Consider the following 13,301-nt stretch of genomic DNA (forward strand, 5'->3'; position numbering starts at 1 on the left):
TTGAGATGACACCATATGAACTATGGTTTGGCAAGAAACCTAAGCTGTCGTTTCTTAAAGTTTGAGATTGCAATGCTTATGTGAAAAAGTTTCAACCTGATAAGCTCAAACCCAAATCGGAGAAATGTGTCTTCATAGGATATCCAAAGGAAACTATTGGATACACCTTCTATCACAGATCCAAAGGCAAGACTTTTGTTGCTAAATTCGGAAACTTTCTGGAGAAGGAGTTTCTCTCGAAAGAAGTGAGTGGGAGGAAAGTAGAAAACTTGATAAGGTAATTGTACCTTCTCCCTTATGGGAAAGTAGTTCATCATAGAAATCTGTTCTTGTGACTACTACACCAATTAGTGAGGAAGCTAATGATGATGATCATGTAACTTCAGATCAAGTTACTACCGAATCTCGTAGGTAAACCAGAGTAAGATCCGCACCAGAGTGGTACGGTAATCCTATTCTGGAAGTCATGTTACTAGACCATGACGAACTTGCGAACTATGAAGAAGCGATGGTGAGCCCAGATTCCGCAAAATGGCTTGAAGCCATGAAATCTGAGATGGGATCCATGTATGAGAACAAAGTATGGACTTTGGTTGACTTGACCACTGGTCGGCAAGCAATTGAGAATAAATGGATCTTCAAGAGGAAGACGGACGCTGATAGTAGTGTTACTATCTACAAAGCTAGAATTGTCGCAAAAGGTTTTCGACAAGTTCAAGGTGTTGACTACGATGAGAGATTCTCACTCGTATCTATGCTTAAGTCTGTCCGAATCATGTTAGCAATTGCCGCATTTTATGAAATCTGGCAAATGGATAAACAAAACTGAATTCCTTAATGGATTTATTAAAGAAGACTTGTATACGATGCAACTAGAAGGTTTTGTCAATCCGAAAGGTGCTAACAAAATGTGCAAGCTCCAGCGATCCATCTATGGACTGGTGCAAGCATCTCGGAGTTGGAATATACGCTTTGATGAGTTGATCAAAGCATATAGTTTTATACAGATTGGCGGTGAAGCCTGTGAGTGGGAGCACTACAACATTTCTGATAAGTATATGTGTATGACATATTGTTGATCGGAAATAATGTAGAATTATTCTGCAAAGCATAAAGGAGTGTTTGAAAGGATTTTTTCAAAGAAAACCTCGGTGAAGCTATTTACATATTGAGCATCAAGATCTATAGAGATAGATCAAGACGCTTGATAAGTTTTTTCAATGAGTACATACCTTGACAATATTTTGAAGTAGTTCAAAATGGAACAGTCAAATAAAGAATTCTTGCCTGTGTTACAAGGTGTGAAGTTGAGTAAGACTCAAAGCCCGACCACGGCAGAAAATAGAATGAGAATGAAAGTCATTCCCTATGCCTTGGCCATAGGTTCTATAAAGTATGTCATGCTGTGTACCATACCTATTGTATACCCTACACTAGTTTTGGCAAGGGAGTACAATAGTGATCTAAGAGTAGATCAGTGGACAGCGGTCAAAATTATCCTGAGTGGAATAAGGATATGTTTCTCGATTATGGAGGTGACAAAAGGTTCGTCGTAAAAGGGTTACGTCGATACAAGTTTTGGTACTGATCCGGATGACTCTTAGTCTTCATCTGGATACATATTGAAAGTGGGAGCAATTAGCTAGAGTAGCTCCGTGCAGAGCATTGTAGACATAGAATTTTGCAAAATACATACGAATCTGAATTTGACAGGCCCATTGACTAAATTTCTCTCACAAGCAAAACATGATCACTCTTTGGGTGTTAATCACATAGCAATGTGAACTAGATTATTGAATCTAGTAAACCTTTTGGGTGTTAGTCACATGGAGATGTGAACCAATCACATAAAGATGTGAACTATTGGTGTTAATCACATAGCGATGTGAACTAGATTATTGACTCTAGTGCAAGTGGGAGACTGAAGGAAATATGCCCTAGAGGCAATAATGAAGTTATTATTTATTTCCTTATTTCATGATAAATGTTTATTATTCATGCTAGAATTGTATTAACCGGAAACATAATACATGTGTGAATACATAGACAAACAGAGTGTCACTAGTATGCCTCTACTTGACTAGCTCGTTAATCAAAGATGGTTATGTTTCCTAACCATGGACAAAGAGTTGTTATTTGATTAACGGGATCACATCATTAGATGAATGATCTGATTGACATGACCCATTCCATTAGCTTAGCACCCGATCGTTTAGTATGTTGCTATTGCTTTCGTCATGACTTATACATGTTCCTATGACTATGAGATTATGCAACTCCCGTTTGCCGGAGGAACACTTTGTGCGCTACCAAACGTCACAACGTAACTGGGTGATTATAAAGGAGCTCTACAGGTGTCTCCAAAGGTACATGTTGGGTTGGCGTATTTCGAGATTAGGATTTGTCACTCCGATTGTCGGAGAGGTATCTCTGGGCCCTCTCGGTAATGCACATCACTTAAGCCTTGCAAGCATTGCAACTAATGAGTTAGTTGCAGGATGATGTATTACGGAACGAGTAAAGAGACTTGCCGGTAACGAGATTGAACTAGGTATTCAGATACCGACGATCGAATCTCGGGCAAATAACATACCGATGACAAAGGGAACAACGTATGTTGTTATGCGGTCTGACCGATAAAGATCTTCGTAGAATATGTAGAAGCCAATATGGGCATCCAAGTCCCGCTATTGGTTATTGACCGGAGACGTGTCTCGGTCATGTCTACATTGTTCTTGAACCGTAGGGTCCGCACGCTTAAGGTTTCGATGACAGTTATATTATGAGTTTATGAGTTTTGATGTACCGAAGGAGTTCGGAGTCCCGGATGAGATCGGGGACATGACGAGGAGTCTCGAAATGATCGAGACATAAAGATCGATATATTGGACGACTATATTCGGACATCGGAATGGTTCCGAGTGATCGGGTATTTTTCGGAGTACCGGGTAGTTACGGGAGAAGCAATGGACCTTGATGGGCTTTAGTGGGAAGAGGAGAAAGGGCCAAGGGGCTGCTGCGCCCCCCCTCCCCTCTAGTCCGAATTGGACTAGGGAAAAGGGGGCCGGCCACCTTTCCTTCTCCTCCACTTCCTTCTCCCTTCCTCCCCTCTTGGTGGACTCCTACTAGGACTAGGAGTCCTAGTAGGACTCCACATCCTGGCCGCACCAAGCCTTGGCCGGCCTCCTCCTCCTCCATCCTTTATATACTGAGGCAAGGGGCACCCCATAGACACACAAGTTGATCCTCGTGATCGTTCCTTAGCCATGTGCGGTGCCCCCCTCCACCATATTCCACCTCGGTCATATCGTTGCAGCGCTTAGGCGAAGCCCTGCGCCGGTAGAACATCATCATCGTCACCACGCTATCGTGCTAACAGAACTCTTCCCCGACGCTTTGCTGGATCGGAGCCCGGGGATCGTCATCGAGTTGTACGTGTGCTAAGAACTCGGAGGTGCCGGAGTAACGGTGCTTGGATCGGTCGGATCGGGAAGACGTACGACTACTTCCTCTACGTTGTGTCAAACGCTTCCGTTGTCGATCTACAAGGGTACGTAGATCATACTCTCCCCTCTCGTTGCTATGCATCACCATGATCTTGCGTGTGCGTAGGAAATTTTTTGAAATTACTACGTTCCCCAACAGTTACTTCGACCACTTTCTCGTACGACGACGTAACCGGATGGATTACTAATTGTAGCGCATAAATTATGTTTCATTAGCATAAGTAGCGCATAACCAGGCATGAATGTCCCATCATTCTCACGGTTTATTCTCTTCAACTATGGAAAAAATGGTGGAACCGCCACCTTCTGAAGGTGGCGAGGCAACTATAACCATAATGTCAGCTCTTGCTGCAGTGGGTCAGTACCTGTCCACTAACAGTGTCAAAAGCATGTTCCTGCGTAATACTGGGTTGGTTGCTAAGGCAATCTCATCCAAACTGCCTCATGATCAAGATATGCAAGCTCAAAACAATGTTATATCTGCGCTCCAGACACAAGTCCATTCCCTAACAGAGACCCTTTGTGAAACAAGGACAGACATTGTTCGATGTCGTCAAGATATGCATGGTTTTGAAACCAGACTATCAGACATTTGCTATGTTGTTCAGGAGCCTAGGAGAAATGAAGGCGAAGGTTATGGTGCTCCATCGGACAATACAGCATGAAAACGTAACAGTCAGGTCAAATGAACTGAGCTTCTGAACTTTTGGTGGTGCATTTATCTGCCAGACTGTTAACTTTTATGCCAACCTTCCTTTTGTTTTATAGTTGTAATTTGTTTTGTGGCGATACAAAATTTGTTCTTAATGTGCAGCCACTGCCTGAAGAAAACAGCAAGCCATTTTTGTATAGTGTAGGGTGTTCCCTATATTTGCACTCGTGGCGATCTTTGATGCCAAGTGGATGTAATCTGTGCAATTGCCTTAATAGCCTAGCGTTAGTTTTGGGCTTATTTATTTCCTAGTCTTCTTTTTCCCTGGTTTGCTAGTGGCTGCAACAACCATGGGCTATATACGGACCGTGGTAACCTTGACCCTGCTACGGGCCGTAGGATCCATGGGCCTCCTACGGGCCGTCGATAAATGGGCCTCCAACAGGGCCTTAGAATTGATGGGCCTCGGGCCGTCGGATAAATGGGTCTACATGGGTCATAAACGGGCGTAATGGGAATCGGCCCAGCATGGTAGCGGGTCGTTAACAGGCCGGAGGACAGCAAAGGCTTAATTCTGTCACAGGCATAATAGGTCGTTAATGGGCCAGAATATAGGATGGGCTGGAAACAGGGCAATGGGTTAAAAGGCCAGAAATGGGCCAACTCTTGCCATGGGCCGAATTTGGCCCATTAGGGGAACATGTCAGTAACTGGCTGGAAGTAATCGAGGGACGGAAAGGAGCCCAAGAATGTATGGGCCGTCAGTAGGCTGAAAGCTAACACGGGCTAGAAACGGCCCATGTGAATCATGGGCCATTAACGAGTACAAAGAAATTTACTATTCATTATGGGCTAGAGTCACCGTGGGCCTCTAAAGGGCCTAAAGATACAAAGGCCCCATATGGCCCAAAAGACGTCGTGGGCCATACATGGGTCGAAAGTGAAATGGGCTGGTGTTATATTCGACGGCCCACATGACATTGTTGGGCCGATTTTGGGTAGGCCCTAACAGGCCGTGAGTTACCGGGCCATAAAATGGGCTATTTGCGAAGAGAGCGTTAACATGCTTTTCATGGGCCAGCCCGCTAACTTTTGACCAAGTCAAACGGGCCAGCCTTTGTAAGCTAAATGGGCCACTGGTGGGCCATCGCACGTGTCGACATATCATAGGAGCCTATCTGACCCACTGACGAGCTGACACGTGTTTCCTCCGGCCAATCAGAATTTTACACGTGGAAACTTCCCATTGGTCCGAGCTGTTAACGGGTTATCGGAACCAAAACCGGACCCGATAGCTTAACGGCGACCCGTTACGGTGGATGCCACGTGTCGGTCACCCTTGACGAAAGCACTTCTGTGATGCGCGATTTATCGTCATGGGAGTGGACACTTCCATGATGATAATTTTGGTAATGTCATGGAAGACTTCTATGACAACACAGGTATGACTATCTTGATTCTGTCATAAAATCGTCATGGATGTACATGCATGATAGAAAACGTGACCTACTGTGACAAACACGTATCATCACGGAAGTGTATTTTTTTGTAGTGTCAATCCAGTAGGAGACAACGCGCAATCCACCGAATACCTGCACAAATAAACACCAACTTGCACCCAACGCGATAAAGGGGTTGTCAATCCCTTCACGGTTATTTGCAACATGAGATCTGATAGAGATGGATAAACGGCAAAGTAATGTTCTGGTACTTTTGGGTTTATGGAACGGAAAGTAAAAGATTGCAAAGGAAGTAAATAGGAAATTAAAAGTGTAGATCGGAAACTTATATGATGGAAAATAGACCTGGGAGCCATAGGTTTCACTAGAGGCTTCTCTCGAGAAAGGAATTATTACGGTGGGTGAAAAAAATTCAGCCGAGCAATTGATAGAAAAGCGCAAAGTTATGACGATATCTAAGGCAGTGATCATGAACATAGGCATCACGTCCGTGTCAAGTAGACCGAAACGATTTTGCATCTACTACTATTACTCCACACATCGATCGCTATCCAGCATGCATCTAGAGTATTAAGTTCATAAGAACAGAGTGACGCTTTAAGCAAGATGAAATGATGTAGAGGAATTAGCTCAAGTAATATGATGAAAACCTCATTTTTTATCCTCGATGGCAACAATACAATACGTGTTGGTTCCTCTTATGTCACTAGGATTGAGCACCACAAGATTGAACCCAAAGCTAAGCACTTCTCCCATTGCAAGAAAAACCAATCTAGTTGTCCAAACCAAATCGATAGTTCGAAGAGACTTGCAAAGATATCAAATCATGCATATAAGAATTCAGAGGAGATTCAAATAATATTCATAGATAAGTTGATCATAAATCCACAATTCATTGGATCTCGGCAAACACACCGCAAAAGAGTATTACATCGAATAGATCTCCAAGAACATCGAGGAGAACTTTGTATTGAGAATCGAAGAAGGAGAATAAGCCATCTAGCTATTAGCTATGGACCTGTAGGTCTTTGGTAAACTACTCACGCTTCATCGGAGAGGCAATGGTGTTGATGTAGAAGCCCTCCGTGATCGAATCCCCCTCCGGCAGGATGCCCGAAAAGGCCCCTAGATGGGATCTCACGGGTACAGATGGTTGCGGCGGTGGAAAAGTGGTTTTTGTGGCTCCCCTAGAAGTTTTTTGGGGTATATGAGAATATATAGGAGGAAGATCTAGGTCAAGAGGTCACCGAGGGGCCCACAAGGTTGGGGGCGTGCCCCACCCCCTGGGCGCACCCTCCACCCTTGTGGCCGCCTCATGGCTCTTCTGACTTGCACTCCAAGTCTCCTGGGTGCCTTCTAGTCCAACAAAAATCATCGCAAATGTTTTATTCTGTTTGGTAGTCCTTTTCTACGAAACTCTAAAACAAGGAAAAAACAGGAACTAGCACTGGGCTCTAGGTTAATAGGTTAGTCCCAAAAAACATATAAAATAGCATATTAATGCATATAAAACATCCAAAACAAATAATATGATAGCATGGAACAATAAAAATTATAGATACGTTGGAGACGTATCAGTTGTTATTTTATATTTTCTTATATCATGATAAATGTTTATTATTCATAATAGAGTTGTATTAACCGAAAACTTGATACATGTGTGGATACATAGACAAAACACCGTGTCCCTAGTAAGCCTTGATACGTCTCCAACGTATCTATAATTTTTGATTGTTCCATGCTATTATATTATAAATCTTGGATGTTTAATAATCATTTTATAGTCATTTTATATCATTTTTGGTACGAACCAATTGACATAGTGCCAAGTGCCAGTTGTTGTTTTTTCCATGTTTTTTACATCGCAGGAAATCAATACCAAATGGAGTCCAAACACAACGAAACTTTATAGAGACTTTTTTGGACCAGAAGGAACATAATGGGCCCTTGCTACGCCTGGGGGTGATCCGAGGAGAGCACAACCCACCAGGGCGCGTCAGGAGGCCCAGGCGCGCCCTGGTGGGTTGTGCCCACCTCGGGTGCCCCCCGGACCGCCTCTTTGCTCTATAAACACCCCGATATTCCCACAACCCTAGGGGAGTCGACGAAATATTCATCCAGCCACCACAGAGTCCAGAACTACCAGATCCAATCTAGACACCATCTCGGATGGGGTTCACCACCTCCATTGGTGCCTCTTCGATGATGCGTGAGTAGTTCTTTGTAGACCTTCGGGTCCGTAGGTAGTAGCTAGATGGTTTCCTCCCTCTCTCTCTCTCTTGATTCTATATACAATGATCTCTTGGAGATCCATATGATGTAACTCTTATGCGGTGTGTTTGTTGGGATTGATGAACTTTGAGTTTATGATCAAATCTATCTTTTTATATCCATGAAAGTATTTGAGTTTGTTTGATTTCTTTTATGCATGATTTCTTATAGCCTCGTATTTCTTCTCCGATATTTGGGTTTTGTTTGGCCAAATTGATCTATTTATCTTGCAGTGGGGAGAGGTGCTTTGTAGTGGGTTCGATCTTACGATGCTTGATCCCAGTGATAGAAGGGGAACCGACACATATGTTTCGTTGCTACTAAGGATAAAACGATGGGGTCTATCTCTACATAGATAGATCTTGTCTACATCATGTCATCGTTCTTATTGCATTACTCTGTTTCTCCATGAACTTAATACACTAGATGCATGCTGGATAGCGGTCGATGTGTGGAGTAATAGTAGTAGATGCAGGTAGGAGTCGGTCTACTAATCTTGGACGTGATGCCTATGGAATGATCATTGCCTGGATATCGTCATGAGTATTTGAAGTTCTATTAATTACCCAACAGTAATTTGTTCACCCACCATTTGCTATTTTTCTCGAGAGAAGCCACTAGTGAAACCTACGGCCACCGGGTTTCTTTCTCATATATTTGCCTTTGCGATTTACTTTTTCCTTGCATTTATTTTCAGATCTATTAAACCAAAAATACAAAAATACTTTGCTGCACTTTATTTTATTTGCGATCTATTTATTCAATCTATTACAACTTTCTCCCGTCTACGCACCAATTCGAGGCGCCGTACCCTGGAAGGGATTGACAACCCCTTTAATACGTCGGGTTGCGAGAAGTTGTTATTTGTGTGCAGGTGCTGTTTACGTTGTGTTGCTTGGTTCTCCTACTAGTTCGATAATCTTGGTTTCATATCTGAGGGAAATACCTACCGCCGCTATGCTGCATCATCCCTTCCTCTTTGGGGAAATACCGACGTAGCTTCAAGCGACATTGAAAGGAATTTCTGGCGCCGTTGCTGGGTAGGATCTTCAACATATACCAGGTTCAATCGCAAATCTCATCTCCTCTCAATTTACATTATTTTCCATTTGCCTCTCATTTTCCTCTCCCCCACTTCATAAAAAATGTCATTTTATTCGCCTCTCTTTTCTGTTCGTCGTTTTCTTACCGGATCTATTTTTGAGTGCAATCTTGTTGTGTGATCATAATGACTCAAGAGAACACCCAAGTTATGTGATTTCTCAAATACCAACAACAATGATTTTATTGGCACTGCGATTGCTCCTCCCGCCACTAGTGCGGAGTCTTGTGATATTAATACTGCTTTGCTGAATCTTGTTATGAAAGATCAATTTTCCGGTACTCCTAATGAGGATGTCGCGTCCCATCTCAATACCTTCGTGGAATTATGCGATATGCAAAAGAAAAAAGATGTTGACAATGATGTTGTGAAGATGATGTTGTGAAGATGAAATTATTTCCGTTTTCTTTGCATGATTCTGCAAAAAATTGGTTCTCTTCTTTGGCTCGCAAAAGTATCGATTCTTGGAATAAGTGCAAAGATGTTTTTATCACTAAGTATTTTCCGCCCGCAAAAATTATTTCCCTTAGAACCCAGATCATGAATTTCAAGCAACTTGAACATGAGCATGTTGCACAATCTTGGGAAAGGATGAAAATGATGCTGAGGAATTTCCCAACTCATGGGTTAAATCTTTGGATGATCATACAAATTTTATGCGGGGTTGAATTTTGTTTCACATAATCTTTTATATTCTGCCGCGGGTGGTACTTTTATGGAAATTACTTTGGGTGAAGCCACCAAATTGCTTGATAATATTATGTAAAATTATTCACAATGGCATACCAAAAGAGCTCCTACTAGTAGAAAAGTTAATTCGGTTGAAGAAATTTCTTCTTTGAGTGAAAAAGTTGATGCTCTTGTGAAATTGGTTGCTAGTAGAAGTGCTCCTATTGATTTTAATGATATGCCTTTGTCTACTTTGATTGAGCAAAATAGTGATGCCATAGATGTAAATTTTATTTCTCAAAATAATTTCAACAACAATGCTTATAGAGGTAATTTTAATCCTAGGCCTTTTTCTAGTAATTTCACTAATAATTATGGTAATTCCTATGGAAATCGATCTTATAATAATACTAGGAACACCTCTCATATTGAGAACAATATTAAAGAATTTATCAATACGCAAAAAGTTTTCAACACTTCCATGGAAGAAAAGCTGAGTAAGATTGATGATTCGTTTAGAAGTATTGATAGAATTGCTCATGATGTGGAAAATCTCAAGATATAAATTTCTATGCCTAAGGTTGATGAATCAATTAAAGCTCTTTATGTTTCTATGGATGAAAGTAAGAAAATAACCGCTATGCTTAGAGCTAAAAGAGAATTTTTAGAAAAAGCATTTTTCTAGTGATTATTTTCGCAAAAGTGATGAATATCTCAAAATGATTGGTGTTTCTTCTATTGATTCCTTGTTTAGCAAAGTTAATATTGATGAAAAAGGGACTGGAGAAGAGTCAACTTTAGTTAGAAGGCATCCCCATGATTTAGAGGGTGAAAATCTTGTTGAGAAAATTGATAAAAGTGGGTTTGGAGAGGTCAAAACTTTAGCTAGTGATGTGCCCACTCTTTTGGATTACAAAGACTTTAATTATGATAGTTGCTCTTTGATTGATTGTATTTCTTTTTTGCAATCCATGATAAATTCACCCCATGCTTATGAACAAAATAAAGCTTTTACTAAACATATTGTTGACACTGTGATGAAAGCTTTTGAAGAAAAATTGGAACTAGAAGTTTCAATTCCTATAAAATTGCATGATGAATGGGAACCTACTATCAAAGTCAAGATTAAAAATTATGATTGTTTTGCTTTGTGTGATTTGATTGCTAGTGTTTCTACAATTCTGAAATCTTTATGTGATGTGCTTGATCTTACCGATATTGAATCGTGTTCTTTGAATTTGCACTTGGCGGATTCCACTATTAAAAAGCCTATGGGAAGAATTAATGATGTTCTTATTCTTGCAAATAGAAATTATGTGCCCATAGATTTTATTGTTCTTGATATTGATTGCAATCTGTCTTGTCCAATTATTCTTGGTAGACCGTTTTTACGCACTATTGGTGTCGTGATTGATATGAAAGAAGGCAATATTAAGTTCCAATTTCCTTTGAGGAAGGATATGGAACACTTTCCTAGAACAAGAATTAGGCCACCATATGAATCAATCATGAGAGCATCTTATGGATCTCGAACCAAAGATGACAAAACTTAGATCCTTGCTTTATGCCTAGCTAAGGGCATAAAACTATAGCGCTTGTTGGGAGGCAACCCAATGAATAAAATTTATTTTTGCTTTTTGCTTCCTGTTCTTGAGTGTTAGCACAATTATGCTACTGTTATGATTGTGTTTTTTATGTTTTAATTAGTGTTTGTGCCAAGTAAAGCCTTTAGGATCTTCTTGGGTGATAGTTGTTTGATCTTGCTGAAAAAAACAGAAACTTTTGCGCTCGTGAAAATAATTCTTATTTTTTACCAGAGAGAGAGATAAAATACCCATTCCTTTTGCAGTGGATCAATATACAAATTGCTCAGGTTTTCCTAATTTTTCAGAATTTTTGGAGTTACAGAAGTATTCGAAATAGTCAGATTGCTACAGACTGTTCTGTTTTGACAGATTCTATTTTCTTTGCATTGTGTGCTTATTTTGATGGCTCTATGGTTTTCTTTGATGAGTTTTTGCCATAGAAAAGTTGGAATACAGTAGATATAATGCAAGAACAAAATATGAATTGGTTTGATACAACACTTATAGTAGTGATTTATTTTCTTATACTAACGTATCTCACGAAGGTTTTGTTGAGTTTTGTGTGATTGAAGTTTTCAAGTTTTGGGTTATCTTACGATGGATGAAGGAATAAGGAGTAGAAGAGCCTAAGCTTGGGTATGCCACATCATCCCAAGCTATTATCCAAAAATGAGCAACCAACTAAGCTTTGGGATGCCCCCGAGTGGCATCCCCTCTTTCTTCTAACGACCATCGGTATTTTACTCGAAGCTATATTTTTATTCGTCACATACTATGTGTTTTGCTTGGAGCGTCTTGTATGATATGAGTCTTTGCTTGTTCTATTTTGTGTTTTAAGTCTTGATCCCTTGCTGGACACACCTATTTGAGAGAGCCAAAATTATGTCATGACTTGTTAGAATTGCTCTCTTTGCTTCACTTAAATCTTTGTTAGAATTGCTCTCTTTGCTTCACTTAAATCTTTTATGAGCTATGGACTTGCTCTAGTGCTTCACTTATATCTTTTTGAGCATGGTGTGCTTAGTATTTTTGAAGAAATGCTCTCTTGCTTCACTTAGATTTATTTGAGAGTTAGTAAAATTTTCAAGAAATTCTCTCTTGCTTCACTTAAATTATTTTGAGAGAAAGAAAAATTATGCTCATGATCTTTGCTTATATTTGTTTGAGCTTATGAAAAGCAACACATGAAGATTAATCCTAAAGTGATAGATATCCAAGAAGGATATAATAAAAACTTTCATGAAGATCATTGGACAAAATAAACTTGATTCTTAGTAATAGTTTTGAGATATGATGATGTGATATGTGAGTTATGTTGATGAGTAATTATGCTTTAGTATAAGAATATTGGTGTTAAGGTTTGTGATTCCCTATGCAAGCACGAAAGTCAATAATTATGCAAGGAAATTATATCCTGCTTGTGGTGCATTATTCGGTGTTAATTATGCTTAATGCTCGCTTATGAGATTATCCGTTTCTTGGTTGGTCGCTTCTCAGTCTTTTGCTAGCCTTCATTTTGCACTATGTATGATCTCTACTTGTGCATCCAAAAACCTTTAACCCACTTTTGCCACATGAGTCCACTATATCTACCTATATGCAGTATTCTTTTGCCATTCTAAGCAAATTTGCATGTGCCATCTCTAATTTTCAAAATAAACTTCTCTTTTGTGTGTTCGTTTCGCTCGCGGAGCGGTGAGGGGTGGCTAATATTTTCCATGCTAGATGTGTTATTCTCACGATGAGTGTTTATTCACGTGTCATTGCACGAGAGTAAGGCAAAGGTATTAGGGATGCCTAGTCCCGAAATGAAAAATGAATTTACTTTATGTTGTCAAATAATAAATTCCTTGGAAAGTGTTGGTATGGAAGGCACCCGTGGATACGGTTAGCCATGGAAAGTGAAAGTATGGTGGAAAAAGGAACAAAATTTGTTTTCCATTTGGGAACCGCCTATGATATATTTAGCATGGAAAGTGTTGAGAACTCTAAGTTGTTTTCGTTGGTGGGATGGATACACCACCCAAAATGTTTTTATCTCTAAGTTTCTTGCTT

This window comes from Triticum urartu, chromosome 7A (assembly GCF_056163025.1).
Source record: "Triticum urartu cultivar PI428250 chromosome 7A, HENAU_Tu73, whole genome shotgun sequence".
In the NCBI taxonomy this organism is placed as follows: domain Eukaryota; kingdom Viridiplantae; phylum Streptophyta; class Magnoliopsida; order Poales; family Poaceae; genus Triticum; species Triticum urartu.